The sequence below is a fragment of the Mus pahari genome, chromosome X, assembly GCF_900095145.1.
Source record: "Mus pahari chromosome X, PAHARI_EIJ_v1.1, whole genome shotgun sequence".
NCBI lineage: Eukaryota > Metazoa > Chordata > Mammalia > Rodentia > Muridae > Mus > Mus pahari.
Window position 1 is genome coordinate 80784663 of NC_034613.1, and position 13462 is coordinate 80798124.

Below are 13462 nucleotides of genomic sequence, written 5' to 3' on the forward strand. Positions count from 1 at the left end.
CCCCCACCCCACCCTCAGCCACTGGCAACCACTAATTTGCTTGGTGTCTCTATGAACTAAACTATTCCCAGTGTTTATATTAGGTGAATTTTTACAGTGTTTTAGATATACAACTTTGTACCTTTGTGTCTGCCTTTTTGCCTGGCAGGTGCTTAATGTTTCTTCATATTGTACTGTGTGGACCAGCACTTTGGTCCTCAGTCCCTTGTCTGTCTATGGCCTGATCTGTTTCCACCTTTTGGCTATTGTGGGTAGTGGTGCTGCCATCGGTCATGGACAGGGATTGTTTTACTGCTTATGTTTTGTTGTTTTGTAACTCTGAAGGATAATCTGCCTACATGAAATTTGCCTCTGTAAGGAAGTGCACATGTAAGTTTGTTTGCCTTTTTCCCTAAGAAGAAATGGAAACTTGGTCTGTCAGTTCTGAAAGAGGTTAGCCAAGGGACAGGAGACCGTGATCGCCACTGGTGTAAACCTATACTGAGGTCCTGCTGGTGCTCTTCAACAAAGATTTGACCTCCTTCAAGCATGCTGGTCACATTTGCCACCAGAGTGACAGCGAGCTGACTGGAGCATCCTGGACATTTCTGGGAGTGGGTGCTTGCACTTGGAAGAAGTGAACTAGCCCAGTAAGCAGTTGCAAAGAACTTAAGCAGATCTGACCTCAGTGCACTGNCAGTTTTGGTGTCCTTTCTCCTTTNGCTCTGTAAGTGGTCCATTCAGGTACAATAAGCAGAATGTTTTGCTCCAGTGATGTACGCTTCCTTTTCAGACAAATAAATTTGCCTTTGTTTCCAGTTACCGTTTAGTGGCATCTGTTATTTCCCCTCCAGTGGTCTCCATTGTGGTGACATTTTGTCTCTATTCAGGGTCTTATTCCCATATTTCTTCCCTCCCAGCTGACAGCAGTATAGTTTTTGTCTTTGTTGAATGAAGCTGGCATCGCTGAAATGCCAGCAGGCCATCCTGTTGGTTAGAGAAAGGTGAATCTTGCTGGTAATGGATACAATGGTTTTGCAGTCTTTTCTTTTTTTGAAATTATTATACAATTTTATCATTTTCCCCTTTCCTTTCCTCCCTTTAACCTCTGCCCTATATTCCCCTCCTTGTGTTCTTTCAAATTCATGGCTTCTTTTTTCATTAATTGTTAGTACATGTATGTATATATATTATTATTAGATATTTTCTTCATTTACATTTCAAATGCTATCCCCAAAGCCCCCTATACCCTCCCCATGCCCTGCTCCCCTACCACTCACTCCTGCTTCCTGGCCCTGGCATTCCCCTGTACTAGAGCATATGATCTTTGCAATACCAAGGGCCTCTCCTCCCATTGATGGCCAACTAGGCCATCCTCTGCTACATATGCAGCTATGGCATTTGTATGTATGTTTTCAGGGCTGACCATTTGCTCATGGGTCACTAATTGGTGTGCTTTTCCCCAGGGAAGACTATTTCCCTCACTCTCAGCATTCCTTAGTTATAGTTCTTTGTGTAGGGTTGAGACCTTATTGTTAATAGTGGGTTTTTTTTAATTATATCGTGTGCATGTGTGTGTGTGTGTGTGTGTGTGTGTGCGCGCGCAATGAGCATGTGCATATGTACCAGCCACACTGAACATGGGGCAGTCAGAGGACAGTGTATGGGAGTCAGTTCTATCCCTCCATCTTCCGTGTCCCAAAGATCAAGCTCAGATCACCAAGTTTAGCAGCAAGTGCTTTTATGTGCTGAGCCACCTCACCAGTGCTGTAGTGGTGTTTTCAACAACTATCCGTTTTGGTAAAATTTAATACAACAGTCCTCCATATCCAGGATGTTCATATATTATCTGCAAGAAAATATACTCAGCTGCTTGAAACATCTAGGCCATCAAGTATAGGATATATCCACCCTTTGCCCATTCTCAGTATGTGTAACGCACAGTTCTGTTTACAGTGTTTTCATCTAGTCCTTGAAAGGAGGAGCACCTTCATAGAGGCAAAGGGAAGAGGGGGGTGGGGTGGTGACGTTTTAGAGGGGTAACCAGGAAGAGGGTTATCATTTGAAATGTAAATGAATAAAATGATTACTAAGAGAGAACCCCATACAGTTTTTTTTTAATTGTAAAACATCCACTATTAGCAGGTGGGTTTTTTTTCTAAAAACACAAATATGAGAACTAAGCAGGGCACCCAGGCTGACTCGCCCCTGCGAATGGAAGCTGTGGTGTTTTCCCTGTACCCCAAGTCTCAGCTTCCTCACTCACTCCAGGGCTCCAGCACTACCCTTGACAAGGAAAGGAAACCACTAAGATCCCCTCGCACAGGACGGTCACAAGCACCTTAAGGCTGCTGCTGCTAACTGCCACACGCTCTAGTCTGTAACTCGAGCATATCAAAACCCACCGTCAGACAGCTGCTCCACTGACCCTCACTGTCCTGACCAGCTAGCCTCCAGCCTGGCTTCTGTACACCACAGAGCGCAAGCGCTAGCATCCCCATGTAGTGTCTGTTCAAGTATAAAGGTTCGTTCAGGACAGCCCACATCACTGTAGTGTTTAAACCTCTCGTGTCTACTGGGGTCACAGCCTTCAACAGGCTAGTCAAAGGTGACACAATCCATGAGCAAATACGGGTAACTGTCCACCACCAAACTTGCTCTCCATCCAGTGTGGACACCACCACAGTCAAGGCCAAAATCTTGACATCAGTAAGGCCGTGGTCGACTAAAGTTATATTCGTATGAAACAGGAATCCATTTCTTCATTAAATAGAGCTTTCCAAAGGTATCGGGCATATTCTTCTTCTTCTTTTTTTTTTTTTTTTTTTTTTTTTTTTGGTTTTTCGAGACAGGGTTTCTCTGTATAGCCCTGGCTGTCCTGGAACTCACTTTGTAGACCAGGCTGGCCTCGAACACCTGCCTCTGCCTCCCGAGTGCTGGGATTAAAGGGCATAGTCTTAGGAAGCATCTTGGGGTGGTGCTGGAGGATCCTGGCTTTCAGGTTCTGGAGGCAAAGCTGGCACAGCTTCTTTTTTCTGGGCGGCCGGGGAACTCACGGATTGCTCGCTCTATCTGAGGCCTGAAGGTGTAGTTTAGTTTGGGGTCTACCACTTGAGAAACGATCCTGTCCATTCCTGCTTCCAACATGCCTGACTGAACCATGCTCTGCCTCGGCCCATTTTCCAACTGGTTCTTGGTCATTGCAGGATTCCATTCCTGTTTGTCCAGATGTGTTGACACAAAATTATCTACCTTCTACCTCAGGTTCTGATAAGCTGGTTTAGTGTCTTTGTTGGCCAGGCAGTCCCAGTGGAAGCGGTCAAAGAGCCTACGGCTCTTGAGCTGCTCCACTATAAGAGCGATGAGCTGCAGGGTCTCCCGGAGGCAGCAAAGCGGGATAGACGGGGCCACCTGCCCAACTCGCGCCCCGCGCCGGTCCCGAGGCCTGGCCCACCACGCCTGCTCCAGCACCGTCCACCATGGCCGCACTCCACGCCCGCGCCCGCGCCGGGAGCCGCGGGCCGAGCTGCGCAGACACGGACGGACGGCCCCACGGAGGCGGCAGCGATGGAGGCAGCAGGGACCACGGCGCTCCCCCAGTGTTTGTTTGTTTGTTTGTTTTTTAAAAGGGAGCAAGTTGGCGATCAAAATCATGTGATCGGGGTTACCCAGCTATGAAGTGACAAGGCCCAGATTTGGGCTCAAACCTCCTGGGGCCAGATCTTATTCTTTCCCACACTGTTCCCCCAGGACCTTACTAATGGCATGGCTAGCCACTTGGGCAGATTTACACAGCAAAGATATTGCCAGAATCATTTTAAGTACACAGGGGCTGTTCTTTTCAAATAGTTGTTACCCAGGTTCATCCTGCCCACTTATAGATTTTTGCATTTCCTGATAAGCATAGGGGACTTAGTGGCAGACCAGATCTTAAGCATGGTTAGTTACCACCTTGCTCTGTCCCCTTGAGCTGTCTGCCAGTGGCATGTTCTTTAGGGATGGGCCTAATGCTGATCAATCCTGGTGAATAAACATTTCCACCTTGGCACTATACATTTTCATTATAACAGGCATGGTTAGTAAACTACTTTTCTTTGGGGGTCTTTTGTGTTCCTTTAGCTAAATTCCATTTGTGCAACTTAATGTCTCCCAAGCAATACTATTAGTTTATCCTTTCTATTCTATTAATCAATTCTATTAATTTGAGTTTCTACTACATCAGTGAGAACGCCCATCAGTAAAAATACTGTATAAGGGATGCCACAACACTAAAAGTACAAAATTTCAGGAATGATAGCTCAGACTTGTAAAGCCAACACTTTGGAGTCTGAGGTAGGAGAATTCATTGCCTGTATGTAGTTCAAAGGCTGGGCCTGGGCTACAAACTGAAGCCCGATCTCAACACTGCTCCATAAAACAGAACTAGGAAGGGCCTTAAAAGTTTTATCCTGCTCATAAGACAAGTTAGCCTGCTATCATTTTATGGATGCTGGAAGAAGACGCAAGAATCTAGTCAAAACAAAGGACTTTGCCTTACAACGTGGTAAGCAGCATGAGATATGGGTTTACATTCATTCCTTTCTCCCTTACATCCCATGAAGACGACGGGAATATGGGCCCAGCTAAGTGTTGTACGTGCAGTGAAAATGTGTCACAGCTGAGGAAGCCAAATGTAAGAAATAACAATGTTTTAATTATTTTTTTCAGGTGTATTTCTTTTACATGTTTGAGCATTTGCCTGCATGTGTATCTGCACCACGTGTGTGCCTGCAGAGGTCAGAAGGTGGCATCTGATCCCTTGGAACTGAACTTATGGATAGTTGTGAACCACTATGTGAGTGCTGGGAATTGAACCCCAGGCTCTCTTCAAAAGCAGCAAGTTCTTTTAAACACCGGAAAAGTGGTCTCTAGTCCAGGAAATAGTGGTGTTTTCAAAAGCTGCAAGGTGGCCCATCCTGCCCTTGAAGGAACTGTTTATGCCCTGAACCATATAAGGGGATAGTATTTTTATCTCCTAAGACTTTCCACTATAAAACTTCTAAGAAAGTAGGTTTCGAGGCCTGGAGATGACTCAGTGCTGGTATTTCCTTCAGGCCTACTCTGGAACCAGATAGGCATATGGTATCCATACATACATGATATAGGCAAACACAGGGAACAAATTTTTTTTTCTGGATTCTGTGGTCACCCCAACACATGCATCTACATACATACAGAGAGAGAGACAGACAGACAGACAGAGACAGAGAGAGAGAGACAGAACTAAATATTAAAATATAGTTTTTTTAAAAGAATGATGGAAGCCAGGCAGTGGTGGCGCATGCCTTTAATCCCAGCACTTGGGAGGCAGAGGCAGGTGGATTTCTGAGTTCGAGGCCAGACTGGTCTACAGAGTGAGTTCCAGGACAGCCAGGGCTACACAGAGAAACCCTGTCTTGAAACAAACAAACAAACAAACAAACAAAAAGAATGATGAAGGGGCTGGGGATATAGCTCGGCGGCAGAGCACTTCCCTAACACTTGTGAAGCCCTGAGTAAGATTCCCAGTGCTAAAATAAAAGCCAAACCACAAAGATAACAGGAGGCTCCGGGGAGATAGCTCACTTAGTAATGTGCTAGCCTTGCAAACATTAGGACCCGAGTTCAATCCCCAGAATCCACAGTAAAAACAAAACTTCAAACAAAACGAGAACAGGCCTGTTGTTATGCATCGGTAATCCCAAACACGCCTGCTCTGTGGCCAGCCAGCCTAGCCTACTTGGAAAGCTCTGGGCCAGTGAGAGAGCTTGTCACAAAGTGAGGTGAATGACTCTGCAGCAGCAGTTCTCAACCTGTGAGTCCTGAGTCCTGACTCTTTGGGGAAACCTTTATCTCCAAAAATACTTACATTACAGTTCATAATGGTAGCAATGAAAATAATTTTGTGGTTGGGGGTCACCACAACATGAGGAACTGTATTAAAGGATCACAGGGGTAGGAAGGTTGAGAACTACTGCCCTAGAGGAGTGGCACTTAATTAAAAGTCATACCCTGGCCTCCCCATGCATATGTGCACATGCCAACACACACATGCAAAACAATGACAGAGGGAACCAGATGTAGTGACACAGGTCTATAATCCCAGCATTGGAAGCTGGCAGATCAGGAATTCAAGACCTGTATGGCTATGTGCAATCTTACCTTTAAAAATTAAAAGATAAGCCAGGCAGTGGTGGTGCATGTCTTTAATCCCAGCGCTTGGGAGGCAGAGGCAGACGGAGTTCTGAGTTTGAGGCCAGCCTGGTCTACCTACAGAGTGAGTTCCAGAATAGCCAGGGCTACACAGAGAAATCCTGTCTCAAAAAAACAATTAAAAGATAAAAAGGAAAGTGAAGATTGTCAGAAAGGCACAGTTTAAAGAAAGAAAGGGCTGTATCATAAATGTCTTTAGGGGCTGGCGAGATGGCTTAGCGGGTAAGAGCGCTGACTGATCTTCCAAAGGTCCTGAGTTCAAATCCCAGCAACCACATGGTGACTCACAACCACCCATAATGAGATCTGACTCTTCTGATGCATCTGAAGTCAGCTACAGTGTACTTATGTATAATAATAAATAAATATTTAAAAAATAAATGTGTCTTTAATAACATAGCAGCTAAATATATAGAAATTATAAAGAAGAAAATCTGGGATCTAGTCTTTGATAATGTCCACTTTTACAGGCTGGGAAGAATTTATGCTGGAAAATGAGAGTGACAAATAAGAGGGATGGGGGAAGGGTGGGAGGCTGGAGAAACTGTTCCACGGTTAAAGCACTTGCCTTGCAAACCTGAGGACCAGAGCCACAGAACCCAGACACATGCAGGTGGGTGTGGCAGCCTGCCTGAAATCCCTACAAAGGCAGACGGTCAGAAGAGGCCGGCTAGCCATACCGAAAAGGTCTGGGTTTCATTGAAAAGACCCTGCTTTGATGAATAAGGTTTGGAAGAGAGACCGAGGATAATGGTCAACCTCAACCTCAGGTCTCCACATACATGTGTACACATGTGCATGCACAAACCTACACACATACACATGCAGACCACATACATGTGAAAAAATAGAAAAAGAGCTGGAAAAGGTCATAAAATTCCCATACCTACAAGAGACACCTCCCAGCAACAGAGCTCCTCCCAATCAGGCCCAGCTCCTGTGAGGAAGGCCAGGCCTAGGTAAAGGTTCTCTTGCCTGTGGGGAGTTTTGCTGCAGTGGGGCTTTTGCTGTTCTCCAACATCTGCAATTTGAAACAGATTGTAATTGAGATGCACGGTGCTGAATGGGATTCTTTTATCTAAATGGGAATTTTGTAGGCATGGAGGGTGGTTAAGAAAAGAACAGCTGCCCAATGTATGGGTGACATTGTGGAACACACTAGAATGTGAAAATAACAAGAGGGTGCCCATTATTTCCCATTAAGAGATCCATTTAGCAGTCTCGGGCTTAAGATGTCTGCCTATCTTAAAACAACGCAATGTTTCCTACCCAGTACAATTCCTTTCTATGGCCCAATCAAGAATCTGTACTTACTGTAAAATTGTGATAAATTTGGAGAATCTCACTAATATCTACAGGAATTACAACTGTTTAATATTGGCAAATGCAAGTCCCTGTTCTGTGCCTTTACATACTGGCTTTTCCCTCACCCCTAAAACATGCATGCACAAATGTCCCCACCGCATGCACATCCACGCTGCATGTAGGTCCGCACTGCATCCCCACCGCACGCACGTCCCCACCGCATGCACGTCCCCACTGCACGCATGTCCTCACGGCACGCAAATCCGCACGCATGACTTGTTTTCTGAACCAGGTAACATTTTCTTCTGAAAAAAAAAAATAGCGCCTAACAAACTGCATGGTGACCAAGATGTCTCTTAAGTTTCTCTCCCTCCCCGTTCCAAGTTTTCCCCGTGCTTTTAATTAAAGGGTATGGAAGCAGTTGAGGCTAGAGGCTAAAATGCAGCTGTCCTCTTTTGAAATGGAACCAGATAAAAGATAAGGTTGATGCCCCAAGCACTCTTTCCTGGTTGATTGTGCTTTTTTTTTTTTTTTTTTTTTTTTTATGGTTTTTCGAGACAGGGTTTCTCTGAGTAGCCCTGACTGTCCTGGAACTCACTCTGTAGACCAGGCTGGCCTCGAACTCAGAAACCCGCCTGCCTCTGTCTTCCGAGTGCTGGGATTAAAAGCGTGCGCCACCACGCCCAGCTCTGATTGTACTTTTTTACTGAGTAAAATCTTTGAAAGGAGCTAACAGCATTCATTTCACTCACGAATTCTCTTGGCCAAAAAAGAAAATTAATACAACCCAAATATGTACCAATTGAGGTCCTAAGACAATCTGCACTGCCATCTCTGGGAGCTCATTAAAAAAAGCAGGCCCTGGGCTGGAGAGATGGCTCAGAGGGTAAGAGCACTGACTGCTCTTCCAGAGGTCCTGAGTTCAAATCCCAGCAACCACGTGGTGGCTCACAACCATCCATTCTCTTCTGGTGAGTCTGAAGACAGCTACAGTGTACTTATGTATAATAATAAATAAATCTTTGGGCTGGAGCAAGTAGGAACTAAGCAAGCAGAGTTGACCCGAGCAAGTGGGGCCGACAGGGGCGGGTGGGGCTGACCAGAGCCAGCAGAGGTCCTAAAATTCAATTCCCAACAACCACATGAAGACTCACAACCATCTGTACAGCTACAGTGTACTCATATACATAAAATAAATAAATCTTTAAAAAATAATGCAGGCCCTCTCCTGGGGACTGGAGAGATGGTTCAAAGGTTATGAGTATTGTTGGCTCAGGGTCTGAGAGATCTCAGGGTTCTAGGTTAGTTGAGACTGCTGGTCCTCCTACAGGGTTGCCCTCTTCCTCAGGTTCTTCCAGCCTTTCCCTAATTTGACCAGGCAGCATACACCGACTGGTCTTAGGCCCCCGACACTTATACAGCAGAGGAATGCCTGGTCTGGCCTCAGTGAGAGAAGATGTACCTAACCCTTGAGAGACTTGAGGTCCCAGGGAGTGGGGAGGTCTGTGGGGTGTGGAGGGGTGGGGGTGGGGAGGGGGGATGGGGACATCCTTGGAAATGGGGTGTGAGGTGGAGGGCAGGGTGGGAGGAATGGGATGAGGAACTCTCAGAGGACAGAACTGGAGGGAGGTGACTACCAGACTGTAAAACAAAATTTAAAAAACAAGAGTATTGGTGGCTCTAGCAAAGGACCTGAGTTCAATTCACAGTACCTACATGGCAGCTCACAACTGCCTGTGACTTCAGTCCCAGGAGACCTGACACAAACAGAAGGTACACAGACATACATGCAGACAAAACATCCATCCATACTCAGTGTGTGTGTGTGTGTGTGTGTGTGTGTTTGCGCGTGCGCGCGCGTGCACGCTCAAGCGCATTCAGGCTCAGCAGTTAAGAGCACTTGTTGCTCTTATAAAGTTTCCAACACCCACATGATAGCTCATAACCACCCACAACTCCAGTTCCACAGAATCTAGCATCTTCTTCTGACCTCTATGGGCACTAGGCATGCATGTAGGCATGCAGGCAAAACACTCATTCAGAGAGAGAGGAGAGAGAGAGAGAGAGAGAGAGAGAGAGAGAGAGAGAGAGAGAGCAGTAGGAAGGTACTAAGGCCAGGGATGCCACTCAGTTGGTAGAATGTTTACCTAAAGTGCAGAAAGCCCTGAGTTCACTCTGCAGTACATTAACGGGGTGCAACAGTGTCAGGTGTGGTGGCAGAGGCCTTTAAATCTAGCACTCAGGAGGCAGAGGCAGGTATTTGAGATCTGGTCCACAAAATGAGTTCTAGGACTGACAGAACTATGTAGAGAGACCTTGTCGCAAACAAACAAACAAACGAAAATAACATTTTTTAAATTAGAAAAAAAAAACCAGGCTGGAATAATACATGCCTATAATCCTGGCACTTGGGAGGTCAATAAAGGAAGGTCAGAAATTCAAAGACTTTCTTGGCTTTATAGTGAGTTCAAGACCATCCTGTTTAGGGAAGGGACAGGGGGAAGGAGGGAAGAGAGGAGAGAAAGAAAGAGACAGAGACAGGCTTGCAAGCTGTACCCCGATACCCCAGAACTTCTAAGTGAGAATGAGCATTTTTGCTTAGATACTTTCATGGAGTCTGGGGGGTACAGCTATGGAAAACCTGGCAAGTGACAGAGAATTCTGAATCCCAAGCCTGCCGTAGGACGCAGCCTGACAGGGCAGCTTTGCTGGATTCTCCCATCCCTAGGCCTGGTCCCGCTGAAATCTGGACATTACTTAGACTGTTGCATATGATGGCTAGTAGTTACTTGTGATTCTTCAAATTTACTTTAAATTACTTAAAGACTGAGGCTGTATCTCATGTGCGAAACAGTAGGTTCCTGCCACCAAAAACTGGTGGTACAGCTTGTGTCTCCTCTTTAGCCTCCTTTGCCGTGTCTCATTTGTACACCTCCTGGGACCTCGCCTAGAAAATATTAGCACTGATTTCCAACATCTGGAACATCAATCTCAAATACCAAAAAACAAAATTTTTAATTAGAATTAAAAATTAAGTCACACTAGCCACATTCCTGTGCTAATGTTGCTAATGGCTACTCATTTTAACAGCACAGCTATGGAATATCTCCATCAACACAGGAAGCTCTACATTAGCCACTTGTCTCATGAATTCTGTCTTGGCTGTCCATTGGAATCAACCATCCACCGTTTGTCTGCTTAAGTAATTTTAATTCAGAGTGCTTCCTATTTTAGACCTCACTATACATAGTGACATTTTACTCTCAGTAGGAACCTGCCCAATGTTTCTACTAAGAACATTAGGAAAACCAAGCACTTACTATTTTTGTTAATTTATTTGCTCATTATTTATTTATTTCAATACCAGGGATTGGACCCTGAGGCTTATAGTCCAGATCGATCAATCGATCTATTTATCTATCTATCTATCTTTTTCTTCCTTCCTTCCTTCCTTCCTTCCTTCCTTCCTTTGAAACAAGATCTCACTTACACTCTTGATCCTCCTGCCCGGATTACAGGTGTGCACGTCACCATGACCAGCTCTCAGTTCATATCTTAATCCTGATTTAAAAAAAAAAAAAAAGTCACATATTGTGAGTTCGGTTCCCTTGGTCATGTTGTCTTGTCACAGCAGTATAACAGTGACTAAGACATCGACTAAGTATGCTAAAAGCAGTTTCAGGTTTCAGATCCTACAGAGACAACTCAGGAATGTGATACTTTGCTAATAAAAACATCACAGAACACTAAGAATGCTGTTGATAAATCTCAGTGATGCACTTGCCTCACATGCAAAAGTCCTAGGGTCAATCCCTACAGTCACAAAAAGATGAAAGAAAAAATAATACTAAGATTTTAAAAGCTTCCCAACAGCTGTTATTCCTCTGTTGCAGGATATTTGATGACATTGTGAACCCCAAGATTGTGTTAATTGCTGAAAACCCTGTTTGTAGTTGTGGTGTGGCTTAGCCACCTTTAATCCCTCTGGCTGGAATACAGACATACCCTTAGTTCACATCTTTAATCCCAAACAATGACGGTAAAGTTAGTTTATAGAAGGAAGCACCCATGATTGAAAGTGATGTCTAATTGAGAGGCTTTGTCAAAATAGTATATCCTCCACAACTCTCAAGAAAAGTGATGGAGGGAAAGAAAGGTGCTTAAAGGAGCAGTGGAGAGGGGCTGGTGGGATGGCTCAGCGGCTAAGAGCACCCAACTGCTATTCCAATAGGTCCTGAGTTCAAATCCCAGCAACCACATGGTGGCTCACAACCATCCATAATAAGATCTGACTCCCTCTTCTGGAGTGTCTGAAGACAGCTACAGTGTACTTACATATAATAAATAAATCTTTAAAAAAAAAAGGAGCAGTGGAGAGAGAGAGAGAAAGAGAAAGAGAGAGCACAACTTTAGCATGACAATTAGACAGGTTTCAGAGAGAGAACAAGCTAGACACACGTCAAACAGAAGGAGCCAGAGAATGAGAAGGAGCCAGAGGATTAGAACAAAAGACAGTTTGAGGCCAAGCAGAGCAATTCAGGAGAAGCTCAGAGAAGCCAGACTGAATCAGCATGGAGAGGAGTTTGAGCCACAACAGCTAAGCTGAACCAGCCAGCCAGAGCTAATCAGAAAGAACTAGGAAGGGGTGAGCTTAGGCCTAGATTAGATTGTATGGAAGCTAGAAGCTTCCAGGACTAGGCATAGACTAGCAGATAGAGGCAGTAAGCTCCAGAGATATAACAATTAATACAGGAGAATAAAAGTTACTTTTACATTTCTCTAACAATATTTTCCCTAAAAATGTGATCTTTTCCTTCCATATGTGCCCAGAGAATCTGATTTTTACATAGACCACCTAGCATAGTTCTGATAGTGCTTAAAACTATCATAAAACTACATCTCAGCCAGGTGGTGGGGGTGCACACCTTTAGTCCCAGCACTCTAGAAACAGAGGCAGGTGGATCTCTGTGAGTTCAAGGCCAGCCTGGTCTACAGAGCAAGTTTCAGAAGAGCCAGAGCTACACAGAGAAACCTTGTCTCAGAAAGAAAGAAAGAAAGAAAGAAAGAAAGAAAGAAAGAAAGAAAGAAAGAAAGAAAGAAAGAAAGAAAGAAAGAAAGAAAGAAAGAGAGAGAGAGAAAAGGAGAGAGAATTACATCTCTCCAGGTGACTCCATTCCCAGCAGAATAACGGGATATGATTTCCACATGCCTGCCTTCTGGCTTCTTGTGGGTTCTATTTTGTCCCACATGTTTTTCATACATGTAACACATGTTCAGCCTTGGCTCCTCCCATGAGAGTGGTGCTCCAGTCATCCAAATTGTAATAGCAGTGTCCTTTGTTGCTTCTGACACCCCTCTATTTGAAACTCTAAGGCTCTGTAAGAGTCATCCAACTTGGTTACCACCATAGAATAGCTCTTTAGGGAGAGTAGCGTAGTCAGATATTATCATCTGTTATCTCCTTGAGCCAGATCCAAGCCCTAAAATTTCAGCTCCACTTAACATTGAACCACATATCATGAAAACCATTTTCTCTTCAATCAAGCGTATTGTATCAGGGCGTAGACTTGAACTCCTTCTCCATTTGGGATTAGTAATTCCCAATGAGGCTGAAATCTAGAGTAGTGAGAAAACCACTGGCCATATGGCTAGCCATTGTCCTTTCTAGGGCTGAGGCTAGGATAAGGTTAGGTGAGATACTCACTCTCAGGGTTATGCAACTGTACACATAAATATTTATTTATTTATTTATTTATTTTTATGTGCATTGGTATTTTGCCTGCATCCATGTCTGTGTGAGGCTATCAGATCTTGGAGTTACAAACAATTATGAGCTGCCATGTGGATGCTGGGAATTGAACCCAGATCCTCTGGAAAAGCAGTCAGTGTTTTCACATCCTGAGCAATCTCTCTCTCTCTCTCTCTCTCTCTCTCTCTCTCTCTCTCT

General features: G+C 44.6%; 2 pseudogenes; one reads left to right on the top strand and one right to left on the bottom strand.

Moving 5' to 3' along the window:
- Window positions 1-2936: 2936 nt before the first annotated feature.
- On the bottom strand, window positions 2937-3547 carry LOC110314558 (annotated as a pseudogene).
- LOC110314402 overlaps window positions 3459-13462 on the top strand; it is a 36164-nt pseudogene continuing 26160 nt past the window's right edge.